The sequence below is a fragment of the Carettochelys insculpta genome, chromosome 7, assembly GCF_033958435.1.
Source record: "Carettochelys insculpta isolate YL-2023 chromosome 7, ASM3395843v1, whole genome shotgun sequence".
Classification (NCBI taxonomy): Eukaryota; Metazoa; Chordata; order Testudines; family Carettochelyidae; genus Carettochelys; species Carettochelys insculpta.
Genome location: NC_134143.1, coordinates 72,789,119 through 72,804,091, shown reverse-complemented (window position 1 = coordinate 72,804,091; position 14,973 = coordinate 72,789,119). Strand labels below are relative to the sequence as shown.

The following is a 14,973-nucleotide window of genomic DNA, read 5'->3' as shown; positions in this document are numbered from 1 at the left end:
GGAATATGGGAGTTGAATGGGGGGTGGGAAGCATTAAGGGGGCAGGAAGTAAGGGAGAGGGAGCAGGGGATCTGGTAGGGCAGCCAGGGGGTGACGAACAGGGGAGATTGGATGGGGGCAGGAGCTGGGCCATACCAGGCTGTTTGAGGAGACACGACCTCCTCTGGTCCTCCATACAATTTGTGGCCCCCAATATGGCCCGCAGGCCAAAATGTTTGCCCACACTGGCTGAGGGGCTTCTCAAACCCAGCTTGGAGGTCTGTGCGAACCCCCAGCCAACTCCTCCGTTTAGCACTAATGATACAAAGGCGGACGGCCCAGAGGAAAAGGTCAGGTCTCGCCTGTGGTACACGGCCCAGCAATCCGCTCTCTCAATCCGCAGCATCTTAGCTCAGAAAAACAGGCTACCCGCTTTTCTAAAAGTAGACAAGACGTGGGAAGACAGTGAGGTGTCACTTGGAGCCTCCAGCGCCTCCTTAACCAGCCCCAGGCGGCAAGGAGAGCTGCAAACGGAGGAGTTGTCCCAGCTTTTCGGGGGGGTTAGGCTTGGATTTGCAGAGCAAGTCCTCTGGCATTTCCACGCGATCCCGACCTCCGACTCTGAAAGAGTGGCGCCCACGTGCAGGGTCAGAAGATTCGCTTGGCCGAGCCCCACGCACTGATCAAATGCCTTTGTACTCCCTCGAAATGCTGGGGTGCTTCGGCCTTTACCTCGTGCAGCTTTTCCTACACCTGGTAGTTCAACAGGCGAACGCCCTTCCCGCCCCAGTACATGCAAAATGACTTGGTATGATGAAAAGCTGGGAAAGCGCTAACAGAACACAAACCAGAATAGCGGAAGACTACAAGACAGGACGTTTAAAGAAGGCAACATACCGGTGCTGAAAAACACTTGCAGGCTAATACGGCTAAAACTAAACGTCTGCCAGCCAAGTCCTGTCTTCGCTCATTCTGTCACTCACCAAAGTTTGGTGACACTTGATAAGAAGAGTATCCCACGCAGAGCTGAGAGGGCCACCTCTGGTGAAAGCTGCCAGATGCCTTCCGCTAGCAGACCCTGTTTTCAGGCACTTCTAACTTCCCTGCACTGAAATCCCTGGGGCTGATATCTTCCAGGCCCCTGTGACAGCAGGGAGCCCGACAACCCCAGAGTTCACTTCCAGACTGCGCCCAACACCCGCGCCACAGGCAGAATTATTCTTCTAAAGTTGCAGCTAACGCACTTCCGCCGTTACCAAGAATGGAGGGAGGAAAAAAACGTTTTGTCCATGTGGAAACAAAATTCTTCCCCGGGTTTTCTTGAAAAGCTCTGGCGCCTGCGCTTTGGAGCAAGGACTGGAGAGTTGGCAGCCGCGGCAGGATATTGGCCTAGCACTAGGATGAGTGTCACTGTCCCTGTGAAAATTCACCCCCATCTGGTGACGGGTGGGGGGGCAGGTGGACTCTCAGTTCACACACCCCAGGAGACACTTGTCGAAGTCTGGCAGCTAAATTCTGCAAAGATGCCATCTGCACTGAGCATGCTCCAGCCCCTGCCAGCCTCTCCCAACTACCTGTACACACGCCATCTGCACAGGCTCCAGTCCTGGACCACCAGGGCTGAGCTGGACCTCCTGGGCCATTGCTCCCCTTGCTGTTGGGGTCCGCAGGATGTAGGTAGGAGGAGAGAGAGAGACTGGGGACAAAGACAAGGGCTTGGGGTGGCTGCATAACCATTAGGGAACATTCCCCCTCCAAAGACCGGAACGGAACCCAAGTCCTGAATCTCTCCGTTTCCTCTGCTGCCGGCAAACATGTGGGAAGCCCCCTGGCAAGACGTGTCTGATCCCGCTCTAGCAGCGGCTCCGTGTGGAGGATGACAGCCGACTACTGCTGTCATGCTGCATTTGTTCGAACGGCAGAGATTTGGGCTGTGGAACTAAAGGTCCGCGCCCAGCTTCTGCCCCAGCGGGGGGTCAATACGGTTCCAAAGGAACTGGATGCTTTAAAAAGAAAACGGAGGACGCTGGGGAGGAATAACTCAGTGGTTTGAGCATTGGCCTGCTAAACCCAGGGTTGTGAGCTCAGCCCTTGAGATTGGGGGCAAACAGATTTAAAAAAAAAAATTGTCAGGGACGGTGCTTGGCCCTGCCTAGAAGGCAGGGGACTGGACTCAATGACCTCCTAAGGTCCCTTCTGGCTCTACAAGGAAAAATAAAAAATGTCACAGACCCACAACAAGAGAGTTATGCTGCCAGGCCTCCAGCAGGCCAAAGTTAAGCTGTGCCAGGGCCAGGGTTGACTCAGCCCCCTTGGGCTCATGGGATGTGATACAATCGTTAATTACACAACCACAAACTATTAGCTACCAAGGAGACCCTGCCTCATTCAGTTACTGAAGAGTTATTCACTCTTCTTCCTGCGCTTTCCTCACTTTGTGGCTCCAGGCCTGCTTCAAACACGCATCTGCTCAACTCTGCACTGAGTACAAGACTATAACTTCCTCCAGGGGTGCTTCTATCCTGCTCTGAGCAGGGCATCTCAGTGACCCACAGAAGGTCATCATCCCTTTCCACCCTGCAGCTGACAGTAGATGGGCCCGTTCCCCTTCCGTTAAGGCACAAACAGCCACTCTTCCACCCTGATCATTAGGAAGTTTTTCTAAATGTCCAACCTAAACCTCTCTGGCTTCAGTTTAGGCCCGTTGCTCCTCGTCCTACCCTCACAGAACAATTTTTTTCCCTCCTCCTTGTAACCCTCTTTTAGGTACTTGTAAACCACTATCATGTCCCCTCTCGGTCTTCTCTTTTCCAAACTAAACAAGCTTGAATCTTTCAGTCTTCCCTCATAGCTCACTCCTCTCAAGGGGAATGCAGCAGGGACACAGACTCTGGGGTTTGGGAGAAGGCAGCAGGACACAGATGGGGGCTAGGGTGCCTTCAGGAGTGTCCATATACGGCACATCCCAGCCAAAGGGAAGAGACGAGGAGAACACATGAGAAATGGGGGATGAAGGAGGGAGGGAGATGGGGCATCCGAGGGCAGGGAGCGTGATATCTCCCAGTGTCTTGGTATCAAGGATGGGCACAGATGAAGCTGGTACTGCCAGCGGAGCTCTCGGGACGTTCTTCACTGAAACATTTTTTCTTGTTTTTCATTGAAAAACGGTTGGTCAAAACCAACTTTTCAAGGACCTCCCTGCTCAGGGGTAGAGAGAGCTTCAAAACCTACCAGTACAGCCTAGGGACAGGGGGGAGGGATAGCTCACTGGTTTGAGCATTGGCCTGGTAAGCCCAGGGTTGTGAGCGCAATCCTTGAGGGGGCCATTTAGGAGTCTGAGGCAAATAGATTGAGCAGTTGTTTCCCTCTGTTCAGCACAGGTGAGGCCACGTTTGGAATACAGTGTGATGTGGATTTGCTGGAGCAGGTTTAGCAGAGGGCAACAAAAATGGTCTTGGAGCACAAGACCTATGAGGAGAGGCTGAGGGATTCAGGCTTGTTTAGCTTACAAAAGAGAAGACTGGGGGGTGATTTAATAGCAGCCTTCAACCCCCTGCAGCGGAGCTCTAAAGAGGAGGGTGAGAAACTGTTCTCAGTGGTGACAGATGGCAGAACAAGGAGCAATGGTCTGAAGTTACAGAGGGAGAGGAATTGGTTGGATATTAGGAAAAACTACTTCCCCAGAAGGGTGGTAATGCACTGCCTAGAGAGGTGCTGGATTCTCCATCCCTAGAGGATTTTAAGTCCCACCTAGAGAGGGTCCTGGCTGGGATGACTTCGTCAGGGCTGATCCTGCTTGAAGCAGGGGGCTGGACTAGATGACCTCCTGAGGTCCCTTCCCACCCTGGGATTCCATGAGTTTTCAAATGCAACAGTTCACTTGGACTCAAAACAATTTTGGGGTTGGAAATGCCCATTATTGACAGTAACCCTTTCCCCACAAAAAGAGTTTTAAAAGGGTTGGACCCAAACTGCTCTCATTGACCGACACAAACTCTTGGTGGCGGGCTGTGAGCTGTGAAAATGTACAAGATTTTGACTAACTCGAGCCAGGGAAAGCATCCAAAACAGGGAAGAGGTTTTCTGAGTGGCCAGGGGGAAGTAAACCTGCTACAGAAGCCAAGGACAGTTCCCTTTTACAGAGCCAGTGGGCGTTTTGCTGTGCTGGTTTCCACAGGAAACCTTCAGAGCCTCCCCTTACCCTTGCAGGAAGCCCGATAGCAGGGAAAGCCTCACTCCTTAGCTGGAAGATGGCTTGAAACGTGCCATGCCGATCATCTGCCAGTAAATCATGGCCCTGCTCCCTCCAAACAGCCCCCTTCTCATCCACTTCCCTGCACAACACCCGGCCGAAGTGACCGGAGAGAAACAGGAACGCGATAGCCCCACAGTGAATCCCAGAGATGCTACAACAGATTCCAGCCAGCCTGGTCCACTCCATGAAACAGCAAAATCAGGCCCCTCGCTGAGGCCTGGCTGCTACCAGGTGCTTTAAAACCAGGAGCTGCCCGTGGTAAATCCACCTTCGATTGTTAAGAACGGGAACCCGATTCAAAATCTAATCTGCACTGAGCATTTGCACAGTGTCCCTCAGACCCGCCCCAGTCAGCGCCTCTAGGGCGGCACGCAAATGGCGTCTCGTGTTCTGGCCCTGCACACGCCAGGCGAGGAGGAGGAGGAAGATGAACTGCTGGGGAAGCAGCAAAATAAAGTGATGGGTGACAGCACAGGAATTCAGTACTTAGGTCTCTCTCTCTCTCTCCCTCTCTCTCTCACTCTCTCTCTCTCTCTCTCTCACTCTCACACACACACACCCCTTTCCAATCTCCCTCTCTCACTCACACACCCCTTTCCAATCTCCCTCTCTCTCTCACACACACACACACCCCTTTCCGATCTCTCTCTCTCTCTCACTCACACACCTTTCCAATCTCCCTCCCTCTCTCTCACACACACACACACACACCCCTTTCCGCTCTCTCTCTCTCTCTCTCTCACACACACACACACACACACCCCTTTCCAATCTCCCTCTCTCTCTCTCTCACTCACACACCCCTTTCCAATCTCCCTCTCTCTCTCTCACACACACACACACACACTCCCCTTTCCGCTCTCGCTCTCTCTCTCTCTCTCTCACACACACCCCTTTCCGAAGTGCCAGCCAACTCAGAAGGGACACCCCGGTTGACAGTGACACACACACAGAGATAAAGGGCGTCACTCCTTTAACCGGCGCTCTTCATCGCCAGAGGTCAGTCAGACGGATGGGCCCGTGTGTGGCGCACGGGAGCTGGAGACAGGCTGGCTCGGGTCGAGGGCCAAAAGCTGCCCTAGCTCGTTATCTCCCAACCCGGAGAGGAGCTTGATCAGCAACTTGCCAGACCAGGAAGAACCCCTCCAGCCAAGGCATCAGGCTCAGAGAGTGAAATGTACAGTCGGATCTGGTTGTTTTCCTTAACAGCCTTCAGCTGCTCCAGGAAAATTCCTAAGTCCTGTGGCTGAGAACTGTGTAGGGACATCAACGGGAGCTGGGACCGGCAACCCTGAGCAAATCCTTGGGCTCCTTCTCTGCACCCCGCTTCCCTCCCTGCAGGGCAGGACTGGACCTGCTCAGCCCCTCCGGCTGGAGCGCCGGTCCCACTGCTCTGGCGCGGCGGAACAACAGCCGATTTGCAGGTTGTGTTGTTTCAGCCGCTCACACTCAGTCACACCCGTAACTAGCAACCGCTGTGCAACACTCCCCAGACAACTGGGGGCCTCAGACGCCTCTCTGCCAGCAAACGGACCCTCCCCTCCAGATTCAGGGGCACCTCCGAGGCTCACAGAGCAACAGCTGATGGGACCTGCTGCGAAGAGGATAGTGGCCACCCCAAGTATGAATGGCAATTCCCTGGGGCAGAGACGCCCCTTGCTGTGCGCGTGGGGACTCCCGAGACCCAGCTGGTGCTCTCAGCACACAGGCCCTCCAACTTCTGCCCTCTCGCGCCTCTTGTTTTAGGGGGTTGATTTTGAGCCCCTTGGGAGGGGCTCGTTTCCTTGATTAAGAGCAAACTTCTAGGCGCCCTGAGCTGGAGAGCAGGGGCTCAAGGAGTCGACACATCAGGTCTCCGTCCAGGTGTCTCTCCACCGGGGTAACCGGTCCCACCCGGGGAGGCCGGGGCGGGGAGCTAGCTCAGAACGGAGGCGACAAGCACGTGGGATTTCCCGCCACGCAACGAGAATGCAGCCCCCTCCTGAGGGGCACAGCCCCACTCTGCTTCCAGAATCTGTGGGACAGGCCGGCAGGCCTTCAGCCGACCCCAGAACTCCGCTGCCGGGTAAAACCCCCTGCCCCTCCCCAAGGCGATTCGCCTCACTTCGCCCCACCCCAGGAGGTTTGCTGGCAGCTGTTTAGCTTTGCGTGAGGCTCCCATAACATGACATGCACGAGCTATTGCCAGGAATCTTCTCTCGTACGTCAGAATCCCCCACCGAGCAGCTCAGCCTCAACTCAGGCACCTGAGAACCACCCGCGAGCCGCAGCGCCTTTCTCCGTGGGTTGGCCGCCATGAGTGCCAGGTGGCCGGGTCTGGGGCGAGGGGGGAACCTTTCCCAAGAAAGGACAAAAGAGAAGAAGGCCGGGCACAGGAGAACCTGAAAGCGAAAGTGGCAAAGCATAGGGCTCGACTCAGATCTCGCTCCAGAAGCAAAGCTCCCGCCTCCAGAGCTGATGCAAGAGGCCATTCAGAGCTCGGGGGCCATAATCCCTGTTCTGGGGGGCCCAGGGCGATGCAGTCATCGTGGGAGTTTTCCCTCAGAGGAGGGGTGCTCTCTCCACATTGCTCCCCACTTCCCCACTCCAACACTCTGGCTGGTTATTTTCCTTCTGCTGCGACGTACACAGGGGAAGATGCAGGTGCCAACCCTCCGAATGCTCATGTTCGCCTACCCCAGCCACAAGCAGCCGCCTGGCAAAGCCCAAGCGTGTTCCTGTGCCCTGGTTTACTCTCCTGGCTGCGTCAATAGGACTTTTGGGGGCACGGCAGTGAGCTGAGCCACTCTGATTCCTTCCCACCACCTCGCTGCAGAACTTGGGGGGCCCCCTGGACGCAAGCAGGGGAACTGTGGCCAGACACTGGAGGACTAACAGCATGGGAAGGGTTTAGCCTGTGTCCTCTGCCAAGGTAGCCAGCCCTGGTGAAAATGGAACTCAGGCTCTAACCCTGCCCCCAGTCAGCCTCGCTTTAAATCACCAACTCCCCAGCGAAGACAGACCCATCGGTGTAGGTCAATTTTCTCACACATCCCTGGACCACCTGGAGGGAACTCTAAGAACAAACCAGAACTAGAGCAGAGCTCTAGACGAATGGTTCCCAACCGATTCAGTATCTCAGCTGCCTTTAGCGAGACAGACAGTTCCACAGCATACTCGCATTTTACTCATGGGCAGGTGAAGCTCAAGCATTTGTACCTTGTCCCGGCTCCACCAGGCTCCCTCCTTCCCCGCTTGCCACAGCAGGGATAGGGGGTGAGCTCCCTGCCACCCCTTTCAGGCCCAGGAAGCAGCATTTCAGCTGCCTCCCAGTGTGAATGGGCTCCTGCGGGGTCGGCATTTCCCCTCTTCGCAGAGCTGCCATGGGGGGAAACTGACCAACCACATGCCAGATGGGACTCAGACAGCCTCGTTCCTTGGGCCCCAGCTGGCGTAGGGGTCATCAGGTTCCCCTGTCCCCCAGCGGTGGCTCTGCACAGAGCCTCTGCAAGGGGAAACAGATGAAATTTCATGGCACATTTGGACAGTTCTCCCCGTTCACCTGTGTTTTGTGTCACCCTGGTTGGGAACTGCTATTCTCAACCAATCCAGCTGTGACCATAACTCCCACTGAGCTCAGCTGCATTCCTCCCGCTTGCATCAAGCTCATCCGCAGCCATGGGGAGCAGGAACAGGGCCTACTATACCAGAACTCACCCCGAACAACAGCACATCACCACCACCTATCCAAATCCTGCTCCCTTTGCAGCCTGCACCAGGGGACCGGAGAGAAAATTCAGCAGGGAATTAAATAACCAACCCCTCGAGTGTTAAGTATGTTTGGAAAGACCGCACTGGAAGCCAAGAAATAACCGTCCCCTGCCGCGCCACAGCCGAGCTGCTCTCGCAGAAGTTAGCAGCTCGCGCCAGGCAGACCCTCCCAGTAGCACACATTTGTCTTCCCTTTCAAACAAAGCAAAGAAGTTCACCACGAGGTGCCGTACGTGACCGGCAGTTAAACCTTAACAGGCGCTGCGGTCACAGGGCTTTATTTTCACATTTGACGCAGAAGCACGATTTTAGAGTCACAGGGAGAAGAAAAAAATGCCCCCAAATTTAAAGAGACCCATTATGAGTTATTTATGACGACACGTTTTCCTGCTCTTGTTACCCAATATCTCAGACTTTGAGACTTGTCCACTCTAGAGATCCAACCTGTTTGTTCCCAGCCACGCTCTTTGTGACCGCATGCATGCAACTGGGCTCGGACAAAGAATCACCACTTAAGTCAGTTTCACGTGCATTTAGTGCCAGTGTTTCTTCTGGTTTCCTTGTGCCACAAGCTTTGGGTTTCAAAGACACTGGCTATTTACCTGCCTGCTCCCCCTCCTCCGAGCCCTGGCATACCAGAGCACCTCACAGACAGGAGCTGACGGAGCCTGGTGGGGGTGCTGTGAGGTAGGACGTGCTTTCCAGGTGGGAACCTGAAGCACTGCCAGGCTCAGTGACTCATTAAAGGTCCCACAGGAAGTTTGTGGCAGGGCTGGGAGTTGAACCAAGTTATCCGTCGTCTCAATGCTGTTGCTTAACCCCCAAGAGCAGGCAGACCACCCGTCCCGTTTTTCCCAGGACAGGCGCTTATTTCAGTAATCTCACAGGCGTCCTGACTTTTTTAAGAAAATAGGCAAATTGTCCCGTGTTTTGTGGGGCTCCTGTTCCCTGGCACCCAGTGCCTGAGGGTGGCAGCCTCTCCTGCCAGGGAGCTTCTGCCCTGCCTGGCGGCCCTGTTCCCTGGAGCTCTGCACCTTGCAGCAGCAGCTCCTGCTCCAGGGGGGCAGCTGCCCCCTTCCCCGGCACCCCACGGTGGCAGCTCCCGCTGCTGGCGAACTCCACAACAGGGCCGCTGCCTCATTCCCCGGTGCTGTACACTTAAGGGAGGCAGCTCCCTCTGCCAGGGAGCTCCTCCATGAGTCGGCTGCCTCATTCCCCCGGCTCCTGCAACTCAGGGGGGCAGCTCCTGCTTCATTCCCTGTCCCCTTCCTCCCGCCCCCCCCCGGGAGGCTTTGGAACATCTCACCACCAGGAGGTTCTGGAGCCCCCCCCATCCCCCACTCACCTTTCCCTGAGGCTGCAGAGACCTCATGCCTGGTACCTCCCCCTAGAGCAGCAGCCCCGGCATGGGGCAGCAGCCCTCCCCCCCAATCCCCAGAGGTCAGTGTCCTGTACTTGCCATAGGGCAATGCGATCACCCTACCCAAGACTGAGCATCTCCCCTTAATGTTCATCACAGATAAATTCTCCTTTAAAAAAATCCAATGAAAGTGATCGGTAGAAGCAATATTGTTAGCTCATCACCAGCACCGCCACTGCTGACTGGGCTCGGAGAAGACAGTTGGGGTAAATTACAGCTAAACAACAGCACGGAACACCGAGAGCCAGGACTGCTGGCTGGAAGCAAACTTTATGGGACCCCGGAAAACTTGGCCACACCCACGATAAATGGTCGCCCAGCTACCGGAGTGCTGGATAACAGACATTCAGCCTGTATTTGAATTCTGCTAAAGTCCCCTGCCTTTCTCTCTCTGTCTTTGCAAGATGCAAGCAGGAGCAAAGTCTACGTCTAACAGCTGATTTCTGTTTTAGCCATCATCCTATTACAAGGCTTCCTGAATGCTCAGCTTTGATTTTCATTTAGTGGCAGCGTTTGGACCTGGAGGCCCACGGAGAGGAGAGGGTGCTTATTGAGAAAATTCACAGGCAGACAATCTCGCTGTGACCTTGGCACAGCTGAGTCCTCGCATTGGTAAAACACGACAGGAGGTCATAAAGCAGCAAGAGAAAGAAAAACAGAAATTCTAATCACACTGAGTATCTGCCTCCGATTTCCAAAGCAAGCAGCAGAGCAAAGAGGGGCCAGCCGGTTTTCCCTCACCTTCCAGCCAAGTATACCCACCCCTAATATTTTATGCAGGGTAGTCAACACAAGACAAAGGGGCGCAAAGCAGATTGTTACCAAACGGCTTCCTGCCCGCTCCCTTTGGCCCAGGGCAGCTGGGTCGAGACCCACACTCTCCGAACACTTCAGCAGAGAGCCAGGCTTTTGGGGAAACTCACCAGACCTCTGCCCTTTGAACTGCACAGCAGTTTTCACTCCAGCAGCCCAACCAGCTGCACAAAGCATCCGCGATCAACCCTTCTTCCCAGGACCTCAAGCTACAGCAGCTACGCAGCCAAGTGCGTCAGGCTGTCAATTTCACCCTGCCAGGTACACTCCAGAAAGCCAGGGCTGACCTGCCCCTCCCACCCTACCCCCTCCAGCTTTGTAATTACCTTAGCACCAGCTCCTGTGCTGGGACCCTTTCCCGGATTGCTAACGCAGGGGCTCCATGCGTCGTTACGAAGCACAGCAATGCATTTCTGTGCAGCTACTCTCCCCCCATCCCCTGAGCCCAGACAAGACGTCAGCTATTCCAAATGCTCCCAGTTGTTTTCTCCTCCACTCAATCTGCCACAGTTACTGAATAAACCGCACAGCTACAAGATCCCATTACGGCCCCAAGGGGAGGGAAGGGAAAGATTCAAATGGCCGTGAAAAAACCCTTTGGTGCCACACACACCCCTCGCCCTCCCAACAGGCTGCAGAGCAAATTTCCCAGCGACAAGAAGCTCCAGCGTCACGACACCAAGATCGGGGCCCACAACAAACTGGTTTTCTGCTTCCCCCAGAGCCACTGCAGGGAGATGAGTGCAGACCTCCTGCACCACACAGGGCTCTGTAACAAACCAGAGCGACCTGTGGCCTCACGAGAGCCGGACGGACCACGCTCAAGACCTGCTGAAATTCCTAGGAGTTGGGCCTTGACTCTGGGCAACTCTGTTTAAGGGTGGGTGAAGGGGAGACAGAGGGAGTCTGTGGTGGGGGAGCCCCTTTCCTTTCCAAGCAGCACAGCAAAATGGCATGGATCATTCCCCTGCCTCGGGGGCACCTGTGCTCCTCACCCTGGCTGGACAATTTCTTTGTCCTGCAAGACTATTTTTGTCAGCAGCAGCAGAGGTGTCGCCTGGTTACCCCGTTTTCAAGCTCAGTGCTGAAAGGCCAAGCCCAGGCACAGGGCTGCGTGGGAAGCTTGCCCTGCACGCAGGAAAGACACTTGCATCTCGCACAGCCCCCCCAGCACTCTGGCATTCCAGCCCCACAACCCTAATGAGCTGCAGCTCCCAGCCCCAGGGTCACTGGGCTGCAATTCATTATGTGAAACCCCCAGGGATCGCAGCCAGCTGCACTGCCCCCCCCCCGACCCCACACCCCACAGTGCCCCCAGGAGCAGGCACCAGCACCTCACACTGTACAATACATCTCCTGACCCCCTGCCTCGCAGGCTGCTCCTCCGACCCCACCCCAGGAGCCTGGCCTCCCACGTGCCCTGGAAATCCAGCCCCACAAAGTGCCCCCAGCACGGGCCTCTGCCCACCCAATTCATACGCCCATCCCAGGCCGTTACCTCTGCCCCACACACCTTGGGTCCCCCTGCTCTGCCCCCCCAGCCCGCCATCTGATCCCATAACCCAGAGAATCTCCCTGAGTAACCCCCCCAATCCTGGCCCCAGACTTTCATAACTCCCCCAGCCCTTTCTCTATCCCCCTGCCCCCCAACCCCCCAGATTCTCCCTGTAGGCTGCCCCCCAGCCCCAGGATCCTGCAGCTTCCCAGAGCCTGCCCATACCCCCACCGCAAGCCTGGCCCATCCCCCGCATTCCCATCCTATGGCCCCACCCCCGAGCCTGCCCCATAACCCCCATAGCCTCACAACCTCCTGGATCCTGCCCCAACCCCCAGATCTGCCTCCTACAGCCCTGCCCCAGCGCCTGCCCCACAACTCCCCTAGCCTCCCGGATCCTGCCCCTACCCTCTCTAATAGCGCCGCCCCCCAGCCTGCCCCACAACCCCCATAGCCCCGCAACCTCCTGGATCCTGCCCTACCCCCTCCTACAGCCCCGCCCTCGCTCCTGCCCCACAACTCCCCTAGCCTCCAGAATCCTGCCCCTACCCCCTCTAATAGCGCCGCCCCCCAGCCTGCCCCACAACCCCCATAGCCCCACAACCTCCTGGATCCTGCCCTACCCCCTCCTACAGCCCCGCCCCCGCGCCTGCCCCACAACTCCCCTAGCCTCCAGGATCCTGCCCCTACCCTCTCTAATAGCGCCGCCCCCCAGCGTGCCCCACAACCCCCATAGCCCCACAACCTCCTGGATCCTGCCCTACCCCCTCCTACAGCCCCGCCCCCGCGCCTGCCCCACAACTCCCCTAGCCTCCAGAATCCTGCCCCTACCCCCTCTAATAGCGCCGCCCCCCAGCCTGCCCCACAACCCCCTGGATCCTGCCCAACCCCCTCCTACAGCCCCCCAAATCCTCCCCCTACCCCACCCGCAGACCCCAGAGTCGCCCCGCACCGCGCCTGCCCCCCAACCCCCGCTCGCACCTGCGGCGCTCCGGCCTGGCGGGCTGGTTGCGCGGCGGGCCGGGCCGAGCCGAGCCGAGCCGGGCTGGGCGGCGGGGCCGGCGCAGGTTCCCTCTGCCCGAGCCGAGTGAGCCGCTGCCGCGCACCGAGAGCCGGGCACCAGCTGGGGCGCAGCGCCGCCACCTAGCGGCCGCTGCCGGGGCCGGGGATCCGCGCTCGGGGCCTCCGCTGGGGCGGGGGGAGAGGCCAGGGGCTCGTAGGGGTCTGGGTGAGGGGTGGGGCCCAGAGGCCCCTGGCAGTGAGGGTGTGGGGCCCATAGGGTCTGGCTGGGGACTTAGGGGGCTGGTGGGTGGGGCCCAGAGGCCCCTGGCAGTGAGGGGGTGGGGCCCAGAGGCCCCTGGCACTGAGGGGGTGGGGCCCCATAGGGTCTGGCTGGAGACTTAGGGGGCTGATGGCTGGGGGCCCAGTATCATTTGGCAGTAGAGGAGTGGGGGGCACTTGGGAGTCCCCAGGGCTCCTGGCTTAGGCATTGGGGGTCCCTGGTTGTCCGGGGTGTCCGAGGAAGAGGCCCCATGAGGCTCAGGCACTTTTTGGCTCTGGGGCTCCCTGGCTCCAGGGGCCGGAGTGGCTGGGGGTGTCAGAGCCTCTCGCTAGCAGTGGCTGGAGCACCTGGAGGAATTGGGGTCCCAGCAAAGAGTGGCTGGGATCTGGGGTTGTGCCCCTGCCCGGAGGCTGATGATGGGGCAGGGGCATCAGGTCATGGGGGTGTATCCAAGCTGGGGCAGGAGAGAGACCCACCCCCAGTGTTACTACAGTGTTGGGAATTCTCTTTAGGACCATTGGGGCGGGGGGTGTTAAAAATAAAGGAAAGTATCAAGATAAAACATCACTTCCAGCCGGCAAAGCAAATCCCCCCTCCCAGGGAACAACTTGGCCCACGTTTTGCTTGTCCTGTATCTGCATTTCTCACCCAAGGGAGCTGGGAGCGAATCGCCACCCCGCCCTCCTACTTGCAGGGAAGGCGCCTGCTCTGCAGTCCAGCACCCTAAGGCCAGAGGGAACCATCCTGCCCAGCTGGTCTGGCCTCCCGCATCACACAAGCCAGAGACTGTCCCCCAAAGCAGGTGGTCCAATCTCTGCCCCCCTCACCCACATAGGCCAGGTGGGGGCACGAAAGTGGGGTTCAGACTAGGGTCCATCCAGGCCTTGCCGAGTGCGGGCGATACAGCTGGGCCTCTTGACAGGTTGGGTGGCCATCATGCCTTGCAACGACCATGAGAAAGCAGGTGCCCAGCCAGACAGCAGGGGGTGGGGGTGAGTTGATTCGCTCCCAGTCGTCCCCTGGAGACCCAGCCCACGCCCCGGCACTGGATTCCCTCTGGTTTGTCCGTGCCCGCCTGGTGACCAGCCTAGCGCAGGCGCACGAGAGCCACACACTCGCTCCACAAAGAGCTGCTGCACGCTCACCTGCCCTGCAGGGTTTAGCCCCGCAGGCCCATGTTGCATGCCCTGGGCTCTGCAGCTCAGGCCGCTAGGGAGCTGCCTGCACCATGCTTGCACCGCTGCAGCTGAGCTGCTGTAAGGGTCCTGTGTAGCCACTCGACACTGGCCGGAGAACGCACCCTCCTCAGCAGGGTGAAACCACCCCTACGGAGCAGCAGGTGCGGCCTCAGCCGGAGAGCAGCCCCTGCCGGCGCTGGGCTGCTGAGCCCAGCACTTCTGTCGCTCGTGGGTGGGGGGGTGTTTTTTCACCCCCCCCAAGCAACAGAAGTTATACTGCCGAAAAGACTAGTGCAGACACAGTCTCAGTAATGGGGGCGGGCTGAGTGCGTCGGAGCTGTGCTCACCTGCTGGGCTGCTCATTCCTCATCCTGTAACACCCCCGTGGGGACGTGGCTGTCAGGGAACCGTCCTGCTGCCATGTCACGTTACGAGTTTGTACCCACTCTGCTGTCTGCTACCACAGCATCTCTGCGTCCCGCTGAGCCTGCCTGCTAAAGAGCTGCTTGCCAGGTTGTTTTGTATGTACCCCGATGAGGCTAGCCTAGAAGACCTGGAGAGGCACCTCCCAGCCCTGCCTCCGTATGCTGCTGCAGGGAATTGTGTCTTTCATTACCTGGCTATGGTTCCAGGCTCTCCGGCCTTCAGTGGCATTGGCAGCTCCTCCCAGCTCGGTATCAGTTCTGGTTTCATTCCTGCGTGTACTTCCTCTAAATAATTTAATCAAATCCAACCCAGCCCAGATCCCGGCTGCATCTGGATCCCGCCCTTTGGCCCAGGCACTGGAGCTCAGCCCAAAGA

At 57.5% G+C, this 14,973-nt stretch overlaps 1 protein-coding gene across 7 annotated transcripts in view; it reads right to left on the bottom strand.

Moving 5' to 3' along the window:
• The window catches only part of SEMA4G (semaphorin 4G), a 94,619-nt gene extending 81,834 nt beyond the window's left edge, over window positions 1-12,785 (bottom strand). For 6 of the 7 annotated variants that reach the window (XM_074999264.1, XM_074999265.1, XM_074999267.1 and 3 more), the window contains exon 1: window positions 12,694-12,785. The gene's annotated coding sequence lies outside the window, so the exon portion shown is untranslated. Of the gene's footprint in view, window positions 1-10,543; window positions 10,594-12,693 lie in introns of those variants that run through there. The other variant, XM_074999266.1, reaches the window with a different exon arrangement.
• Between the last annotated feature and the right edge of the window lie 2,188 nt (window positions 12,786-14,973).